Source organism: Marmota monax, unplaced genomic scaffold (genome assembly GCF_021218885.2).
Source record: "Marmota monax isolate L192 unplaced genomic scaffold, Marmota_monax_Labrador192_F-V1.1 WCK01_AAM20220418_F8-fsc00041, whole genome shotgun sequence".
Classification (NCBI taxonomy): domain Eukaryota; kingdom Metazoa; phylum Chordata; class Mammalia; order Rodentia; family Sciuridae; genus Marmota; species Marmota monax.
Window position 1 is genome coordinate 16,322,306 of NW_026695238.1, and position 20,551 is coordinate 16,342,856.

Here is a 20,551-nt window from a genome sequence, read left to right on the forward strand (position 1 = left end):
TTGTGGCTGCTGGGACTGTTGTGGCTCTTAACAAGGAGGACAAAGGCGGGACTACAGGAGTGATAGAGGTGAGAGTGCAGAGGTTCTGCTCTGCCAACTGCCCATCATAAATTCAGAAAGAACCACCGCGGTTTGACACATCCCTCTCTCGTGGACTGGGATCAGTTGTTGATAAAGGATGCCCTAGAAAGGATGAACAGATGCCCCAGGAAGGAGGCTCTTTATTCAGGTACCCTAAAAAAGATGGCTTTTATTCTGCTTATTTCCAATAAAAAGCAACCCTTTGGGGGTAACTGAATCCACGGCCCCTTTGTAGATAAGACTGTGTCTCTCTATTCATAGCACAGACTATTTGCCCTCAAGTTTAGCTTTTTGGGGAGTGCAAACTCCCCTTAGTCTACAGTCCCAGGTGAAATTCTCCATTCCAGTCTAATAAAAGAAGTCTAAATCGAGCCACTGAACCAGGAACTGGCCACTAACAAGGATGGCCTTTGAGATCCAGTTGGCTCCTGTGCCTTACGGATGCAGGCTCTGGAGATGTGACTGGAGTTATGGAGGAGAGTGTTAGAAATTGAACCCTGGAACCCCTAGCCGCTCTGCAGACAAGCACATTCAATTCCAATTAAACAGAATCTGAACCAAGGAAAACATTTTACCCCGAGGCTAGGAATCTGCAAACAGGAGAAGCAAGACGAAAAACCTGTTTGCCCTGTCTTAAGCCTGGGGGAGCATTCACTCTCTCTTGGTAAATGAATTCTGGGTTGAGGTGCTTCCCCGGGAGGCCACTGCAGGGACTCACAAACCTTCTTCCTCTGAGTGGGGAGACTGCTGACTGTGAGGCACACCTGTTCACAGCAGGTAACCAGGACTGCAGGGGACCCTGGCCCCGTTCTCCTTGAAAATACCTTCAAATTTCATGGGAATTGGATGAAATGAGCAGAGAACTAGTAAGTAAGTCCAGAGGACATGTTCAATGCTGTGATCCAAGTTCTGCTAGTTGGTAGGAGCCTTGTGCTGTGTTCAGCATCCCAGAAGCCTCCTGTCCTACTGGCTGCTTATCGCCTGCCTGATGGTGCCAAGTCTGAGAGAAATCCAAGGCAGTGTGTGGGAAATTACTTTAAATTCTCCTAAAATAACAAACCATTGATCGTTTTTATTTTTTAAATTTTTATGTTTTTTTGCAGTTTTACACAGTGCCTCTTGTTGATAGTCTATAAATGCTAGATTGGGTAATGTGGTCATTTACAGAGCAACAAGAATTCAGGCAGAGGTGATGTGGTAGGGGAAGAATTATCGACTTGCAAGAAAGAAAACAGGTGGCAAATTGAACATCAGCGTAGGATGGAAAGGCTAATGTTTGCCACCACTGGTCTGTGTGAACCATGTGATCACGAGTCTCTAACAGTGGAGGGACACGCTCCTCGGTGCTGTCACTAAGCAGGCAGGAAACTTCACTTTGGTTTCACTTCTCAAAGCAGCCATGCACAGAGGGTGGTGGGCCCAGGATCAGGGGGCTGGCGAGCCAGGCATGGCTCTCTTGGGTGATGGAGCATAGCACCAGGAGCAGTTCCACCGGGGAGGTTCATGACCCCACCCAGATCCTTTTCCTGGGTGCCTCACTTTTGACCAAGCAGACATTTATCCTGGGATGGAAACTTTGTTACCGCTGTTGACCAGTGACGAGTCCTTGCTTCCCCAATGTTGAAGAATAACACCAAAGAAGCACGCCGAGGCAAGGTCAGAGTAGAAATTAAAAGTTTATTAAAGGACAGCAGAAAAGACTTCTCCCGGAGGAAGAAGGGGACCCAAGAGGTGGAATCCGTGGAAGGGATGTTGTCTCCCCTTTTTATAGTTCTTTCAGTGATGGAATGTAGGTGGGAACGCCCAAGGGGTGGGACACAGGTGGGCCAAAGAAGTAATCTGGTCAGGAAGGACTTCTGAGTCAGCACCTTTTTGCTGGGGGGCTGTTCATTAACATTTCTTTGAGGTGGACTTTGGCCTAGGGCCTTTCCGGGACTTCATTAACATTCCATGAGTTGTCCTGTGTTTTCCCTGAGTCATTCTCCACACAGCCTCCATTTTAGATTTCACTCGATATTAGACCCGATTTACCTAACTACACTGACTACCTAACTTTAAATCTGGCTTCAACTTGATGCTTCACCCCTGGGAAGGAAACAGCACTGAGTTTATTTCCTTCCAGGACTGGAAAGATGTAGAGCCTTGGCTGTAGGTTAGGAATTAAGGAATCAGAAGAAAACCTTTTCCTCCTTCATGCCGGTCAATCCAGAGGATGGATTAGGCAGGATCAAGGTCAAGGAAAGAATGGGTGTCAGTGGGAGGTGGCATGTTTTTCTGATCCTGTTCGTTCACCTATAAAACACGAGTGTCATTTTAAACTTGCCTTCAAGAGTGTGGCCCAAATCGATGCCTTCGAAATGCCTCATGAACTGGGATGAGGCTCCACCGGCCATTTCACCTTCCCCGTCTCAGATCTCACCACGTTCATTACAGCCCCTGTAGAGCCTGGCGTCTTGGGTGTGATGAGTCTGCCCAACAGGCTCCAGGAGAAGAACCTGCGGAGCTAGATGAACACTGGCGACTTGGACAGCTGGAAGGTATCTGCTGGCACCTAGCCCACAGCCTATGTTCACGAATACTTTATTTTCTTCACAAATTAGTTCCATGCACTACCGAGGGCATGGGATCTGCTTTCCTGCATCTCACCTGACTGCCCATCTATCTACATGCATCACTCACACTACCACCTACGGGCAGGACTAAGCGGGACTCTGCCACAGGTCCAAAGCTAACCTGGAGGAGTTAAAGTACAATCCACCCATGAGGACACATGAGGACACAAAACCACTCACGAGCCAGAGCTTACAGGAAGTAGAGAGCTGTGGAGGGTGGTGCCAAGCGCCATCTTGGAAGATGGATGTCCACCCTGAGGTTTAGGATGTGTGGAAGGCAGGCAGGACATGAGGCAGAAGCCCCTCTCGGCTTCACTCCTGATCTGGGTTACTGTGCGCTTGCACCAGCCTGAGGCCTCCTTCTGCCAACATATATGAGGCACCTACTAGAGTGAGTTGCTGGAAGCCTCCGTGACTGGTAGCTGTGTGTGCATTTGCACAGGTGTGCACACGTGGGCGAGTATCCATGTCTGCTCACCCAAAGGGTCAGACCAGGTGCGTGTGTCCAGGGAGAGGGGACAACCACAGCGTCAGAATTCTGTGAATGGGAGTCAAAGTGCACTGAGGGTGCCCAGAGCCAGTTCTGGTTACTGTTCTGCTGTCGCCATCTTGGATCCTTGATCCTCTTTCATGAGACACCTGTTCTCATTTGCACTGGGACCCACAGGTTCTGTGGTCTGCTCTAGGAATGTGCATCCAGGTGAAAGTGTAAGGATGAAGTTATGGAGGAATCTCTGTGAGCAGGAGCCAGGCTGGTCAAAAGGGGAGGACCTCATCACCAGCCAGGGTGCCTGGCAGCCGAGGGAATCCAAGGACGAGCTTCGGGGGGCAGCTCCTGAGGGCTCAGTGCCAAACTGGGTAAACACTCAACTGGAGCAGGCCACTGTGTCCCCGGGAGCTTGTCCTAAAATATCTTTTTTGAATTTTTGTTACTCAAAACAAAATTCCATTATTGGTGCTTTAAACTAAACAACGAGAAAATCTCGATGAGACTACCTTTGTCTTCCCCTAGAGGATGGGTGGAATTCCAGAAGGCAGTGCGGGGGGGAAAGTTCAGGATGGACCCCATGCATAACCACAGACACAGGAGCCAGCAGTTTTGAAGCACAATCAAGGACCAGAAAACACACAATTTTGATGTGTTAGCTTTCTATCACTACAATGAAATACCTGAGATAATCAATTTAGAAGAAGAAAAGGTTGGTTTTTGGTTGACAGTTTGGAGGTTCCAGTGTGTGATCAGTGTGTGCCGAGCTGAGGTGGCACATCATGGTAGGAGTGTGTGGTGGAGCAAGACTGTCTCCCTCAGAAGCCAGGAAGCAAAAAAGAGAGTGAGGAGGGGTGTGGGATCCAAGGGCTCCCTCCTAGTGCAGGCCCCAATGACCTAAAGACCTCCCAGTAGGCCCCGCCTCTTCTACCGCACCTCCAACAGTGCCCTCTGGGGGCCAGTCCTTACACAGACTCTGTGGAACGTTTAGCACAGGGCTTGCAAGAGCAGAGGGCTTTGAAAACAACTCTGGGAAGGTGGGTTGCAGCCGGATGGAGGTGTGGGTGTGTGAAGCTGAGGTCAGAATTCCTTCCCTAGACCAAAGGAACAGAGGCTGCTGTCACCCAGCTCAGGACCCCACCCCTTCCTCAGCAGGAGGCCACAGCTAGGAGCATGGAGTAGGGTGTCTCCAAAGGCTGCTGAAAGGCTGCTTTGGCCAGAGCTGTGCGCCTTTCCCTGTGCTGCCTGTCCTTTCCTGCTGTGTGTGTTCAGGAATGACGCCTGCAGCAAAGCCATGAGGTGGCCTAGAGAGAGGAGCCAGGTAAGGAAGGTGGGAGAGAAGGAGGGGAAAGCCCAACCTAGTCCTAAGAGATGCAGCACGGTGTCTCTAAGAGCGTTCCCTCCTGACCCCTGCCTTGACGTTTCAAGCTCTGCACTAGCCAAGCAAGCAGAGAAAACGCTGCTACGTTCTAGTTGTTGCTCTTGGAAGTTTGTGACGTACAGTGACATATTGAGGGCTACCCTCCCAAGATCTTTCTAGAAGAACCAGTGTTTGTGAGACACGTTCTGGGGTGCACTGCTGTAGGCAATGGGGGAGTTGTTGGTGGGAGCAGAGGGAACCCACGTGTCAAGTGACGGGAGGATGCCGACTCTGACAGGGACACAGAATGGAGAGATCAGGTTGGCAGCAGATAGCAAGAGTCAGGATTAAGGTGGATTGAATTAGAAGGGCAAAGAAATCCTTCCTAAGGCAAAGTGGGAAAGGATTCATGAATGAGACGTGGGGCAGGTCACCGTGCTGCGGGGAGGTCACCGTGCTGCGGTGGGTCCAGGTGAAGGCAGGGGAACCTCGTCAGCAGGGTTGGTGGAGCAGGAGAGCTCCATCCGTAAGGAGTTTAAGTGACCATGGGACACCCGGGCATAGACAACCAGTTATTACTGGAAATTCAGAGTGGAAAATATTGGGTTTGGACTGGGAATCATTTATTTAATGTGATTTTTGAAGAAAGAGAGGGAGAGAAAGAAGGGCAAATGGAGGTCTTAGAAAAATACCTGTTCTCTCTTTTTTATTTTGGGTACCGGGGATTGAACCCAGGGGCTCTTAAGCACCGAGCCACATAGTCAGCCCCTTTTTTTGTATTCTGTTTAGAGAGAGGGTGTCCCCGAGTTGCTTAGGGCCTCACAGCGTTGCTGAGGCTGGCTTTGAACTGGTAATTCTCCTGTCTCAGCCTCCCGAGCTGCTGGGATCACAGGTGTGGCCACTGCGCCCGGCCACGTTCGTTCTCTCTGTTTCACAGGAGGAGTGTGGCGCTGCTCCACAGCACCTCCCAAGGCCGCGTGCTTCGCCCCTCTTTGCCCTGCCTGAGCTACGGGGGCTGCACCTGCAGGCTTGTCTCCTTTCCCATCTGCTGGCGTTGCACCAAGAGAGGGCGCTACTGGAGTGACCCAGAGGCCACGGCAGCAGGAAGACTCCCGTTGTGCCATCTGGTTCACTCGTGCTGTCAGTGGGGGTTCCCGCGGCCATATGAAGCCACCTCTTCCCAACGGGGCCACTTCCTTGTTGGGACTGTTTCTGAAGAGCAGCTCCAGCCTGAACCTGACGAGCCCCTTCCATCTGTGAGACACAGTGAGTCTGGCTCACCACCTGGGGCGGGGGCTCTCCCCGTCCTGCTCTCCTAGCCTCTCTGCAAACCGCTGGTGGGAGCTCTTCCTTTCATCTTCTTTTCCTGGACCCTCAGAGCCCTTCCTAACATTTAGTAATTACCTCCTGTGAGGTCAGTCACTCTATAGCCTTCTCCCTATTCAAATGGGTGGTAGGATTTTTGTCTCTAATAGAGAGATTAGATTGATTTTATTTATTAGATAGCTACGACCTAGAAGTAGAAAGTACAACACTTAAATAAAGAATGTTCAGAGTCAGCACTACAAAGGTGAGACTAGACAGCGCCGGGTTTCATGACTTTCTCTTCAAGGGCACAGCCCCTGGGGGAGGCTCTAGAGGGATTCAGCCTCTAATGAGGGGTTGGACTGGAAGAAAATGAAGGCCACTCCTCACCTTGAGAGTCTATGATTTCACAACGCGTTCTGCTTCTTTTGCCTCCGCTAATTATTGACTCTCCGAGTCCCATTATCCTCCCCAAGGGCATGTGTGCTTGTGATCTGATTGTATAAAGCAGCGGACTCAATGCGAGGGAGGCACCAACCATTCCTGTTGAATGAGGAGTCTTCTTAGGGATTTTTTTATGTAACTTTTAAAATTTATATATGACAGCAGAATGCATTACAATTCTTATTACACATACAGGGCACTGTTTTTCATATCTCTGGTTGTTGACATAGTATGGTCACACCAATTCGTGTCTTCATACATGTACTTTGGATAGTAATGATCATCACATTCCACTATTAATTACTTCTCAGGGATTTTTACAGCAAACCTGTGACATTCCTTATGGGTATTTTTGCCCAGACAGTACGATACTCCACTTCATAAGCACCTAGATTTGGATTTTCTAAAAATACTCCAATAATCAACCACTTAATATTTCCACAGATAAATGGGCAATGGATTCCATTGTTCTTCACTTGAAAAGTAGCCTTGACGGTCATCCACCCATTTCTGTTTCAGTCCGTGCAGTTCCTCGGGGGAAGACAGGTTGGGCAATCTGACTAGACACTGAGTGAAGGTCAACGTCATGCTGGGGAGGGAATTCTCCTTCTTCCTGATATCCAGATGTTCCTTGACTCATGATGGAGTTACATTCTGTTAAAAACACTGTACGTTGAAAACACTGCGAGTCAAACCCCGCATTTCATAATGCCTAACCACAGAACGTCCCAGCCCAGCGCCAAGGCCACTGTAGCATTGTGGCTTCATGGGCTTGTACTGTCCACAGCACAGAGGTGCCAGGGCAGTGGGAGAGGTTGCCGAGAGACCAAAGAATGCAGCCGGTGAAGGCGGGTGAGAGGTAAGGGTTATTGAAAACTACTTCAAGGGAAGGTCCAATGAGAGGGGCTGGACAAGGAGCCCCTCCACCCCTCCTGGTGCTTCACCAGAAAGGAGCACCTGTGTCCCTCACAGCACTTGGACCAGTGGTGGTCAGTTGGACAGGCAATTGTCCTCCCTGCAATGCTATATTCTGAGCCAGTTACTGCAGGGAGAGGAGTTTTACAGGTTAAGTTGCAGAAGCCGTGACGTCATCAGTTTGCTTTATTCCTTTGTGTGACCATCATTCCAAGGAACCTGAGGTGTGCCCAGGAAAGCACATTCTACAGACAGCACTAATTCTCCTAGTCCCCGTGCCTGGGAGGGGAGTCAGTGATCTCTAAGATAATACTTATCTGGACATTTCCATCTGTGTTACTTTCACTATTGCCCGGACTTGGCTAAGTTTGTGGGAATTCAAAGGGAAAAGTCAAGGCATGGTGTTTTACTATTGTCCTGTTTTCAAGGGTAACAAATACTGAGTGGGAGCTGTGGCTTCTGCCAGTGCCCAGAATTGTAGGAAAGGATCGAGCTGCATATCACTAGCCCTGGAAAAGATTCAAATTCAAAATTTGAAGTCAAGTTTCTTCTAAATGCATACCACTTTTGTACTATTGTTAAGTTGAAAAATTATAAGTAGCTAGAGACTCCCCAGATCTTCCTTAGTGGAAAGTTAAAATGTCAGCTTATTCTTTCTTGTGCATATTAACTTCAATATATGGGCACAGAATGTCATCGTTCCTAAAATCCTGCCTCCTGCCTGGGTAAAGTCTACCACTGCCATTTAGGATTAGAAACTACTTCTTGATTTTCTAGCAATTTGACCTTTAATTTTATTGTAGTATTACTCAGAGAAAAATGATTCATTGCACTTGTTTATCACTGTGAATTATATCCTTCAGCACCGACAATGGTTGTTTGATGCTGTGATTTTTCCCTGGATTTTATTTTCATGTAATTTCCCCTCACCGATCTCTCTTTGTTTTTTGTTTTGTTTTGTTTTAATATTTTTTTAGTCATTTATGGACCTTTTTAAAAATTTATTTATATATGGTGCTGAGAATCGAACACAGTGCCTTGTGTATGCTAGGCAAGCGCTCTACCACTGAGCCACAACCCCAGCCCTCTCTGTTTTTATTTAATTCTTTTTACCTTTGTTCATTTTTTCATTTTTTTTACTCTTAAAAATTAGTTTTAGTTACTTTGTTTTCCATTAGGTATTTTAGATATGCCACTTTATTTTGTTGGAGCTTTTACATATAAATGGATTTTGTTTTTCAATTAGCTTAAGAAATTTTTTTGTAGGGGTATTGAACACATGTAGGTTTAATTTCTTTAGGCATTGTGTTCTTTTTAAAGTCATTTTCTTTCTGTTCTCTTGTTTCCTGCCTTTCTTAAATATTATTTCTTTTAACTGTAAGGGTCCCACGAAACGTCGGAGAAAGAGACCACCAAGTGACCACTCATGCAATTGGCAGAAGGGGATTTATTGAACCAGCATGCTGGGGCTCTGTGCCCACTCAAGAAGGGAAAGCAGCCCAGAGCCCCGAGCAGGGGCTGAGCACTGCTTAAGTACACTTTTTGGGGAGGGCGGAGGGCTTTGTATACATCAGAACAAATCATCATGAGGCGCGGGAAAATTGAACAACAACTCCTAAACATGATTGGTTCATTCATTGGCGGGAACAGGTCAGGCTGGAGTGATAGGTCATTCCTAAGGAGGGGGTTACATTTAAACTGATTGGTCCAGGCCCTGCAATGCCTATGTGCGACCACACAGAGCCCTAAACAACCAAATTGTCAGGGGAAATATTTACTGGGCGGTTCTAAGCATTGTCTTAACAGCTACAGAAATTTTGGGTTTTGCAGGTAGCATAGAAACCTAACAATACCTCCTTTACATTTTAACTCAGACCTTGCAGCTTAGAAACTTTTACAACACCCGGTCTTTTACCCTTTAACTTTTACGCTTTAACTTCAATTTCTTTTACCCTTACATAACCACTGCAGCCCTATAAATGTGTGTTAAATGAGTCTGATAATTAAACAGTGGAGACATTGCCCTTAAGTAGCTAAAACAGTGGTGATAATTGAAGTTATGGGAATATCTGGTTGTCTGAGGAGGAGAACAAGAAGGAGGAAGAGGAGGAGGGAAGAAGGAGGGGAGAAGGGGGAGGGGGATATGTGTGGCCAATCCTTGGGGAAGGTCTACATCAGACAGGATGGAGCTACCCATGGGTTCCTGGAGAATCTGGGTAACACAAAACCAGGTGCAAAGGGAAGGGAAGGTTTTAAGAAGAAAAGTCTTGGTTAGTCGCTTCAACAGCTTGAGGAGTCCAAACCAGGTGTCAATTAAGAAAAGATCATCGGGTTTGGTCACTGAGATACCACTAGGGAGGCTTGAGAAGTTGATCTGAGCTCCGGGGTGGAAGCAGAGGTCAAGGAAAAGTGAGTGTGGAAAAGGTATTGTAAGTAAATTAGACTATTGCAAGACATCAGGCAGAAGGAAAGGAAAGGAAAGGCTTACAACAACAGGTATGGGGTGTGGCGGAAAACAGGATTTGTGAACAAATGTAGCGAAGTAAGACTGATCCAGCAAAGCAGGGCAGATACTCTTGATGGAGTGCTGTCTCCAGAGAGAAGAGCTTTGGGATGCCACTGAAGCATCAGCACCCTTCACCCCTCTTTCTTAACTGGAGGGTAAGCATTAAGCATGGAATATAAATAGGCCAGACTCCATTAAGCTCCCCCTGCTGATGTTGAGGGCCCATAGCGGGGACCCCCAGAGCAATCTAGGGAAAGTCAATTATCAGCACAGCAGGCAATGAGGGTCATCTGCAAGTCAATGGCTGCCATTTCTAAATCCATCAATTCACTGCCTGAGTACTGTAAGAGTCAAAGGGTGAGCAGGGCCTCCAGGGGTGACATTCTTCATGTTTCTACCTTATGCATGCCTCACAACCTCCTCCAGAGATTTTTTTAATTTAGCCAACTTTAAAGAGCAGGCTCAGAAGTTAAGTGATCTGCCCTAGGAGGCAGAGTTCTCACGTAAGGGGAGCACTCCAACCCAGATCCTGTAGCTCTGAACGTGGCGTTCTTTGCTCCACATGACACTGTCCCTTTCACCTGAACAGCTAAGTCACATAAAGGTGACAGAACAGGAGCATCAGCACAACAGACCACAGAAGTGATATCCCTGGAAGAGTTTCTCACCCTTGTGCATCCCCTTCCCCATTTCAAGTGATTCATCTGACATGTGCCTACCTTTATTCCTGGAGAGAAGGTCTTCCCTGAGTTCTGCCTCCTTCTATGGGACTGGAAAACTGTGTGTGGGGCAACCTATAAGAAATCCAAATAGCCAACTTTCCCTGGAGGTAAAGGCAGTTCTCAGACCCTGCCCCTGGTTGCTCTCTTCTTCCCCTCTAACCCTTTATTGTCACAGGCTTTTGAGAAAAAGCCACCCAAAGTCCAAGGGAAGGAGCAGAATTCTGAGGAGAATGGGTGTCAGAATGATCTAAAATGTCACAATCTATAGCTCAACCCAGCCATGTGGGATATCTAAAATTATCCAGGTAGCTTTTAAAAGATTCACAAGAATTACATAGTTTTAAGAAAAAAAAGTAAAACATAAGATTATATCAAATTCAATTTTTTAAACAAAATTTATTTTTCTTTAAATCCAAATAAAAAATGCACATACATAATTAAGAATCTCATATAGTTCAAAGGTTTATATAAGTTGACTGAGAATGTGTTTACATGTCCTAAAAAATAGAAAAGAAGGGCTAGGCACGTAGCTCAGTGGTAGAATACTTGCTTAGTATATGTGAGGCCCTGGGTTCGATTCCCAACCTCTGCAAAAGAAAACAAGAAAGAAAGAAGAGAGAAGGAAAGGAAATAAATGAAATGAAAAGTCCAACTAAGTGATTGGGTGTGAGCTGCTGGAATATGACCTTTGAATAAGGAAAAGTAATGAGTATATCTTGATTCCTGGTATAAGGATTTTATGAGCTTTGAGAGCACCACCGTACAAATCTGTGGCTCATGATCCTGTGACTCTAAATGGGGATCTTTTGGCTCCGTGAGTGTGTAAGTAGATCTTTTCTGCCTTTCAATTATCTGTTACCTGGAATGTTTTACTGTACCAAGTTTCCTTAGTGTTATTCATTGTCAACTCCAAAAATATTTAGAATTCAGTTACCTCAGTAAATAGGATCTTAACTGTCTTTGGTGAACAGAAAAACTTTAGCTCCAGAGATATTTAGGATTAAATGTAAAATGGCTTAAAGAGGTTAGCTAAAACTATACATAATGGATAATTTAATATGCCTATAATATTTTAAAAATATGGCTTATTCATATGATCACCTTGTTTCTATATTTCATACTCTAAGATTAATACATTAGTTTAGACCTTTAGTATTAATTTGAAATCTCAACTAATTTATCCATAGAATTAGAACATATAAAAGAACTTTTGTTGTGTGTGTATGTGTAATAAGATTTAAAGGAATTATTTTTACTGGGAAATTTTTTGTTATTACTTTACTTTTAATGATTTAATGATAAGACTGACGGCTGATTTCTCAACTGGAACATGGGGACCAAAGGCAATGGAACAACATCCTCAAAATGCTAAAAGAAAAATGGTAACAGAATTCTGTACCTTGCAATCATATTATTTGAAAACAAAGACAAAAACATCTTCAGATCAACAATTACTAACAAAATACATTTTCAGTTGATATAAGCTAAAAGAAATACTAAAAGGAATTCTTTGTACAGAAGGAAAATGATTTCAGATAGATAGACAGTACAAGAAGAAATGATGAGCACTGAAATAGCAAGAATGTGGATAAATTTAAAACATCACCAATTATGTCAAGCAATAATGATGTATCATGGGATTTAAAATCTAAAATCAAAATGCATGATGATATCACAAAAGGCAGGTGAGATAAACAGATTTAATGTGTTGTAAGCTCTTTACATTATCCTGGAAGTTGTAAAAACATTGATATATATTAAATTATAATAAGTGAAAATAGATTATATCTAGAAACCACTGAAAGGAACAATGAGGGAATGTATAATAAAAACACTAATAGAAAAAGAGAATAATAAAAGAATTGATGTACGTATATGACTGCATGGCTAATGTGATTCTATGACATGTACAATCAGAAAAATGAGAAATTACACCCCATTTATGTATGTTATATCAAAGTGAATAAATGCATTCTACTGTCATATATAACTAATTAAAACAAATCTAAAAATTTGATTAACCCAAAGAAGCTATAAAGAGGTAAACAGAACAAAAAGTACATTTCCTGTGTAGACTTTACAGCAAATTTTGTATTTCCACTGGTTTTGGCCTCTTATCCATTGTAATAATTGCTACTATGGTTGGATCTGAAACTTAGCTATTAACACCATCCCTGTCTTCAAACTTTTCCTCAATATTTATAAAATGTTTGTAAGGCAGGTACAATTATGTATATTTTACTAAGAAAGAAACAGTTGAAGTAACTTGCCCAAGAAATTACACATAACAAGGACTTTTCATCCCAATTAGCCTTATCCTAGCCTGTGCCCACAGAGGCAGAGGTGGTTGGGCAGTGCACAAGACACTCCTGGTCCAGTGGACACAGACCTCCAAGCTATTCACAATTGTGACCCAGTGTGCACCAGGGATTTTAGCTCAACAGACACTTGGCATATTAAAGGGTCCTCATTCTAGATTTTGGAAATACCGAACCTACATCACCTGGCTGGCCATTCTAGCTGAAAGCAGAAGGTGTGGGGTTTTATCATTATTTATTATTTTTTATGTGTGTGTGTGGGGGGGTCCAGGGATGGAACTCAGGGGCACTTGAGCACTGAGCCACATCCCCAGATCTATTTTATATTTTATTTAGAGACAGGGTCTCACTGAGTTGCTCAGTGCTTTGGCATTGCTGAGGCTGGCTTTGAACCAGCCATCCTCCTGTCTCAGCCTCCCGAGCCTCTGGAATTACAGACATGTGCCTCTGTGCCTGGCTATTATTATTACTAATCTTTTAGTTTTGAAATAAGTATTTCACACTCACTGTAAGAAACTGCATGGAGAGACCCTGAGTGCCCTTTGCCAGTCTCCCCAGGGGCCACCTCTTGCACAAGGACTGCACAGTATCACAATCAGGATATCGAAGCTGACGTAGTCATTTCCCCCTCACCTGGTACATTTGTACCCCTGTCTGTTTTAGACAGATTTTTTCACTGCTGTGACTTAAAGACTCTGACCTGAACACCTGTAAGGAGGGAAAGTGTCCTGGAGGGCTCACGGTTTCAGAGGTCTTAGTCCACAGAAGGCTGGCTCCATTCCTAGGGCTCCAGGTGAGGCTGAACATCATGGCTGAAGAGGGTGGCGGAGGGAAGCAGCTCTCATCATGGTGACGGGGAAGCAGAGAGAGACTCCACTCTCCAGATACAAATATATACCCAAAGCCACGCCGTAGTCCCCACCCCCTCCCTCCACACCCCACCACTGCAGGTACCCCTCAGTTAATCCACATCAGGGGATTAATCACTGATTGGGTTAAGACTCTCATAACCCGATCATGTCTCCTCTGAACCTTCCTGCATTATCTCACACGTGAGCCTTTGGGAGTCCCCTCACATCCAAACCCTGACTCCTTCTATAGCAGACTCATGTCCCTTCTGCTCCCACCGTGTCCTCAAGCCTTAGTTAGCACTGATCTCTGCCCTTTTCAATAATTCTGTCATTTCAAGAATGTCACGTAAGTGGCATCATGCAGCATGTACCCTTTGGGGACTGGCCTTTTTCCCGTAGTTAATCCTCTAGGGATTCCCCCAGGATGTCACGAATATCAGTAGTTTCTTCACTTTCTCGGGTGTTTTATACCCAAGGGCACGGATACACGTTACTTTGTTTATCCACTTGCCTATTGATGACCTCTGACTTATTTCCATTTTGAGGCTTTTATAAATCAAGCTGCTGTGAACATCTGTGCCCATCTTTCTGTGTGAGTGTGAGGTTTCATTTCTCTTGGATAAATGCCTTAAGGGCCAGGCAGGGTCAGGTGGTGGGTGCAAGGCAGTTTCTAAAGAAGCTGCCAAACGGTTTCCTGGAGTGGTCTCACCACTGCACACACCCACCAGCGAGTGTGAGAGCGCCAGGCCCCCTGCACCCTTGCTGTCATGGGATGTGGTCACTGCTTGGGTATCAGATTACGCTAACGTGTTGGCCACCTTGACTTCCACATCTATTGGTCATCTCTTTTCATTTGATTTGCTGTCTCTCTGGTTCTGGACGTGGTGGTTTGCCACCTGGGTAGCACCCTCTGAGAGACCAGGCCTTCAACTTTCCCATGTTGCTGACTTTCTTTGACATTGACAGGAGAGGCAGGAGCAACCCCTGCTGCGGATGCCTGAGTGGGAGGCTTCGGGGTACTGCTGAGCAGGGATGGGGTTCAGCACCCCACAGGCCGCACCAATGCCTTGCTGGATGGGCAGATAGTGCCACTGTGATTGAAGTCATGGAATCACCACTGACCTGGGAGGGGGCCTCACCATCCCTGGACAGTATAGGAAGAACCTGCCTCCCCAACAGGTCTCCTCAGACCCCTCCCCAGAGTGGAGGGGAAGGGGCAGTTCATTACAGTTGGTTGGGTACAAGAGTTCCCCTTCTTACGTGACCTCCAAAGCCACCTGGTAGGTCCCCGAGCACCACAAGATGGACAGGGGTGCAAGTCTGGCCTTGCTGGTAGGGGAGGTAGACCAGGGTCTTTTCTGTGATGCTGCCCAGCCGAGAGCTGCTTCGGTTGGGACTTCTCTCCGTCTGTACCGCTCCGTGTTTCTGGCAGCCTCTTCTCCAAATCTGGCAGAGATGAGACAAAACAAACCTGGAAACACGCCGTGGCATCCCTGTGGCCTCTGATCTCCTTCTCTCCACCACACTCTCCTTACCCTCGCTTACTTCAGGCCCAGTGTCCAGGGCTCTTAGCTGTGCTCAGCAGGAGGAATAGGAGAAAGGTCATCTACCACCTTCCCAGAGTGGACATTCGGCAAACACCAAGTTCTGAGAGTCCAGTCTCGCCCTCCAGGCGGCCACCTGACTTCCACCGAACAGGAGGGGTTAGCCCCAGGCAGAGCAGGCAGGGAGAAGGAGCCAGCCGCCCCCTGCGGCACTGAACGCACCCGATCTTGTCCTTCATTCTTAGGTGTTTAGTTCCTTCATTTCTCAGCAGCCTCCAGAATCAAAGGCAAAATGCCAACTAGAATGAGTTGCTTGGGTGTCTTGAAATTAGCATTTCTAATTCCACTCCAAATCCTCCTGATGACTCTCAAGCTGTCTTTGTGGCAGGCTTAAACACTGCCTGTCACTGCGCTATCTATCAAGCCAGGAAACTCTCTGTGGTGCTGTCATCCTGAAGAAGGAGAAGGATGTAGTTCTAGAATGGACGTCAATCACAGTCCTCACAGCCACCAAGCAGCCGCGTGACTGGAGGAGCCCTCAGCAGCCTCGGTTTCCTCATTTTAAAATATACGCATCCCTGCACCCTCCTCCAGACCTTGGATTCAGTGACACAGGAGAGAGGTCCCCCAAGGTCATGTAACAACCACAAAAATGCCAAGGATTTGCAGCCAGTCGAGGTGGCTCATATTCATGTGCCTGTCAGTTTCCGATGGGGTCCGAGGTTAGGTTTCTCTGTCTGGGAACAGGGATTCTGTAAGACTTGTTCTCTGAAGGGTCTGATAAAGGATGTCTCTGTGTGTTTGGTACATCATCGTAAGGAAATGTCTCTTGGTGGAGAGGGTGGCCCAGCACCCCTGCCCATCCTCCTGTGGGGAGCCCGTGCCAAGCGGAGCATGAAGCTGATCTCATTGTTGGCGACGGTGTACGTGACCCAGCCTGGCCAATCAGAGGGGCCTGTTTTCCTGAGAAACGTGAATGGTCACAAAAGGGCATATGACCGGGGCTTGGCCAATCCAAGTCTTTCCTTGGTCCTAATGTGAGAATCTAAGAGAGAGGTTGGGAGGCCAGAGCTGCCAGCATCCACCCTCCTGCCAGGAGAAAAGAGCTCACCCACAGATGAGGTCAAACCAGGGAAATCCTGTGAGGGACCAATGGTACCCTTTGGATTATCTGATTGAGTGACTGCCTAGAAAGAATTTCCTTGAATTCCTTCCAATTTAAGGAATTAAACTAAAGTCCTTAATCTAGTTTCTGAGATTTGTTGTTCAGGAAACTTGATTTAATAATGCCTAGCTTCTAGAAACCACCAACAGAAGTATCCTGTTCTTCCAGTTTCTCCTGGGTGTTTTGAGTCCATTTCAGTCACTCTACACTGTTGTCGAGGACAGGCCTGTCCTTCCATGGAAGGCTGAGCAGAATGGCCTAAGCACTGGTAACTGGAAACCATTCGTCTTCTGTTGCTGAAAGACCAGACTCAGCCGGTGGCTCTTTCTAGATGCCAACCTATCACAGGGTGCAGACCTTCTGTCCAGGAAGCGTGACTTGCAGAGAGAGTGAATCTGGGCGTGCTTGGAGGGAGATCCACCTCCAGTCATATCCAAAGGGATGGACTCCTTGAGATCCTCACCATCAAGAGCTACAGGCTCTGTCCAGCTGACGAGGCAAATTCCCTAAGAAAGGGGAGATCCAGGCAAGTTTACAGAGCTGTTTTCGTAAGAGACCGACAAAGCAGTTTTCCATTCTGGAAACAGACTGGTCATCCCCACAAATCCCCTGATCATAAAAAAAGCACAGACACAAGTGTTGGTGGAATCCATCCTGCACTGGGTGGGAGAAGGCCAGCTGTACATGGCTCATGTGTCCCAGGTTGATCCCCTGTAAATGGAGTAGATGGTACTACATCTGGGAAGGCAACGAGGTTTCAATTGCTGCATGAGCTTTGTACCGCTGTGGGATGGGGTGGCTGCCTGGTGAATGCAAGGCAGGAAGCTGCCTCAGTGGTGCAGGGTGTTGGCCAGCGGTGACATCTGGTGCACAGCGATGCACCATGGGCTAGCCGACCTTAAATGTCCCTCCTTAAAAAGCCCAGCTGGCTTTTCTGATCCTGTCCGACTCTGTCAGACTCTGTCTGAGTTCACTTCACACACATCCAGGGGTCTATGCTGCCTGTGCCATGTTCCCTCTAAGCATAAAAGAGGTCACCCACCGGGTTAACAGGCACTCGGAATTCTCCTCCGGAACCTGGCACGATTGGAGCCCGTGCTTGACACTGCTGCTGACGTGCTGTGCCGATGACTAGGATCACTATTTCACTGTCCTGCGGACAGCTTTTCTTTTGGGGGTTTGGATTCCGGAAATCACGGCAACTGGTTAGAGGTTCTTGGGCGCTATTTTTCACCACTTTCCTCCTCCAAGTTTCTGCCAGCTGACAGCAGACACCAGATCCAGCGGGGTCCAAGCAGAGCTCTGTATCTGCTGAGCTGAGCCCAGTAGCGCGGGGTGCCAGCCCTCTTGGAAGCTGCGTTGAAGCCCCCTTTGGCCTGAATCCATGGTGGAGCCTTGCACACCTTTGTCCTGGAGCCGAAGGCGGCAGGCCCCCCCTGACTCCCCCAGGCTGAACCCCAAGAACCTGGGCACAAAGGGACAGACGCTGGCGTTGCCCTGGGGTCAGCCTTGCTGTCCCCACACTGGACAGTGAGGGGAAGCATCATGCAGGCTCCCCCGGGAGTGGAAGCCTGGGAGAGAGCAGCTGGCTGTCCCTGCTGCCAGAGAAAAGTGAAGCGGCTAGGGCCACACGTCCCCTGCGGAGGGAGGGAGGACGGAGCTTCCCTGATGTGCCTTGAGCGGGTCTGGGGGGACGTTCTTATTTATAGGGAAAGAACATGAGAGGGAAGTGAAGTTCCCCCTACAGGGTCAGCAGTGGCTCAGAGTGGTGAGTGACCCTCAGGAGGCGCCCAGTCGGGCTGGAGGTCCACGTGGCCCTGTGTGAACGGGACAGCTCTTCCTACTCGCCATCTCCCTGCCGGATGCCACCAGAAAGGAGAGTGTGCCCACAGCCCTCCAGCCAGAACCTCTGGACAGGAACAGGAGGCCCCAACCTCTCCTCCCTGAACAGGAAGAGGAAGGACTCCGGGTTACAGAGCGCCTCAGACCCACCCCAGGGCCGCTGTTATGGCTTGGATTGTCCATGTCCCCACAGGCCCTGTGTTGGGGCCTGGCTGCCAGCCTGTGGCCCTGTTGGGAGATGGTGGAACCTTTAGGATGAGAGGTGTCGTGGACGGAAGGTAGGTCATGGGGATTGCTCTGGAAGGGGCTACTGGGACCCTGGCCCCTTCCTCCCTCTTCCGGCTTCACTGAGGAGAAGAGACCTTCTCCATCACTGGCTCCCCACCGTGTCACAGCAATGCAGAGCCGACCAAAGCAACCATGATTGGGCAGGTGGTCTTCCAGATGGTTCTATTGGGAGAGCTCTTCACAACGCACATTAATGACGACCATTAAAGTCATATTCATGGATCCTCAGGAAAAGTTTTCAAAACTCAGAAATCAGGGTGAAAAAAGCGATCATTAGCTCCTAGAATTAGGCTGAATGGCTTCCTAATGAGTCTGAAAGTCATCTGACTCAGGGAATAAGTGGGCTTGATTAATCATTGATCAGGGCCAGGTTAACCGAAGAAAGCTGATGAAGTGTAATGACCCCCCCCCACCCTTGCTGGTCAAGATGGCCCTGGAGGTCATGGTTAATTGCCCTACAGAATGTGAACTGGTTGTGCCTCTAGGTCAGCAGGTGTCTTCCAATGTTTCTGGCTTGTCCCTCCAGGAGGTAACATCTCTCCCAGGTGATTGTTATCGACTTTATCAGAATTACGATCTTAATCATAATCCTCAGAAACGGCCTGAGTGAAATTACTTGTCATAATTCGTGAAAATGCTTAAAATACAATATAAACTTGTAAGTCCACAGAACTGAATATAATCTGTTTTCTGGTGACATAGATTTATCTGTGGGCTCAATTCTTTATCCATGGCCCATCCACCCGCCCATTCCTCGCTGTTCACTGAAGAGTGCGGGGTCCGAGGTGAGAGGGTTGGGATTTAGACCCTTTCTGAGGTCTGCCCTGACTAGCCCCATGACTTTGGGCATGTCTTATTGCTGAGAAGGACTTTCTTGCTTTTAAGATAGGGGCATCAGGCATGAGATTGTGAAGAAAAGTAAAAGAATGTACCCAAAGCAGAAGGAGAAGGGTTTGGTTTGTATCTTCAACTGATAGAAAAGATAATTAATCCAAATTATCAAAAAATCACCTTAAATGTAGTCGAAATATACCAATTAAAGAAGATTGTCAGAAAGAACAATGAAAGAAGACCCAACTCTATGTTGTCTACAAGGAACTCACTTTACTGATGAAAACTCAGCAAGTAGGACTTAGCAAGGTAGGACTTGCCCGAGTCACGGGTCTAGTAAGCAAAGGGGAGGAAGGCAGATTAGGTGTCTTCCCAGGTTGGCAAAACTGAATAAATTCAATTTTCTTTTTAAATCATTTTTTTCTTGCTCCTGATGCAGGTGGGTGACCAAATCCAGCCTGTCGGGATCCCCAGAGCCAAGTGTCCTGCCAGGGGTTCCAGGAACAAGAAGACATGCTCCTTGGAGTGTTGTCTAACCTCTGAGAAGATGTGTCAGTCTGAGCAGCATCCACAACCCCGCTCCGGCTGAAACTCCCAAGACAAGATCACAGTAAACTCCAGGGAGCCCCGAGCATAGTTCAGGAACTCTGCCCTCAGGGGTCCTGCCTGCTTTGCCCCTCGTAATAGGAGGCAGAGTGCACTGATCACAGCTCACGAGTTCAAACAGATCCTGGAGGGAAACCAGGAAAGATTCTTGAAACTCACACCGTGGAGAAACTCAAGAAAAGAACAGCACTCAGCCCAAGATTCAAGGAATTTTTAAATTTTTTTTTTATAAATTAATTTATTGGGCTGGGGATGTGGCTCAAGCGGTAGCGCGCTCGCCTGGCATGCGTGCAGCCCAGGTTCGATCCTCAGCACCACATACAAACAAAGATGTTATGTCCACCGAAAACTAAGAAATAAATATTAAAAATTCTCTCTCTCTCTCTCTCTCTCTCTCCTCTCTTTAAAAAAAAAAAAAAATATATATATATATATATATATATATATATTTATTTATTTATTTATTTTTATGTGATGCTGAGGATCAAACCCAGGGCCTTGCACTCTGGCGAGCGCTCTACCACTGAGCCACAACCCCAGCACCTCAAAAAAATTCTTAACTAACCAGGTTTTCATAGGCAAGATTTGGAGTTTGAAAAGCACAGCAATGGTATGAGAATAGAACAGGTGTTCTCAAAAGAGATGGAGCTCTCAAAAAACTTGGGACTGAGCAT

General features: G+C 47.0%; 1 long non-coding RNA gene across 2 annotated transcripts; it reads left to right on the forward strand.

The window, feature by feature from the left end:
• The first annotated feature begins 811 nt into the window (after positions 1-811).
• LOC124089700 (uncharacterized) lies at positions 812-20,245 on the forward strand. Of its 2 annotated transcripts, none has more exons than XR_006850834.2 (3): positions 812-947; positions 5,478-5,806; positions 19,711-20,245. It is a non-coding gene; the product is annotated as an uncharacterized LOC124089700 (long non-coding RNA). The 2 variants fall into 2 exon arrangements; XR_009226308.1 differs by lacking the exon at positions 19,711-20,245 and adding an exon at positions 8,587-9,286.
• Positions 20,246-20,551: the final 306 nt, after the last annotated feature.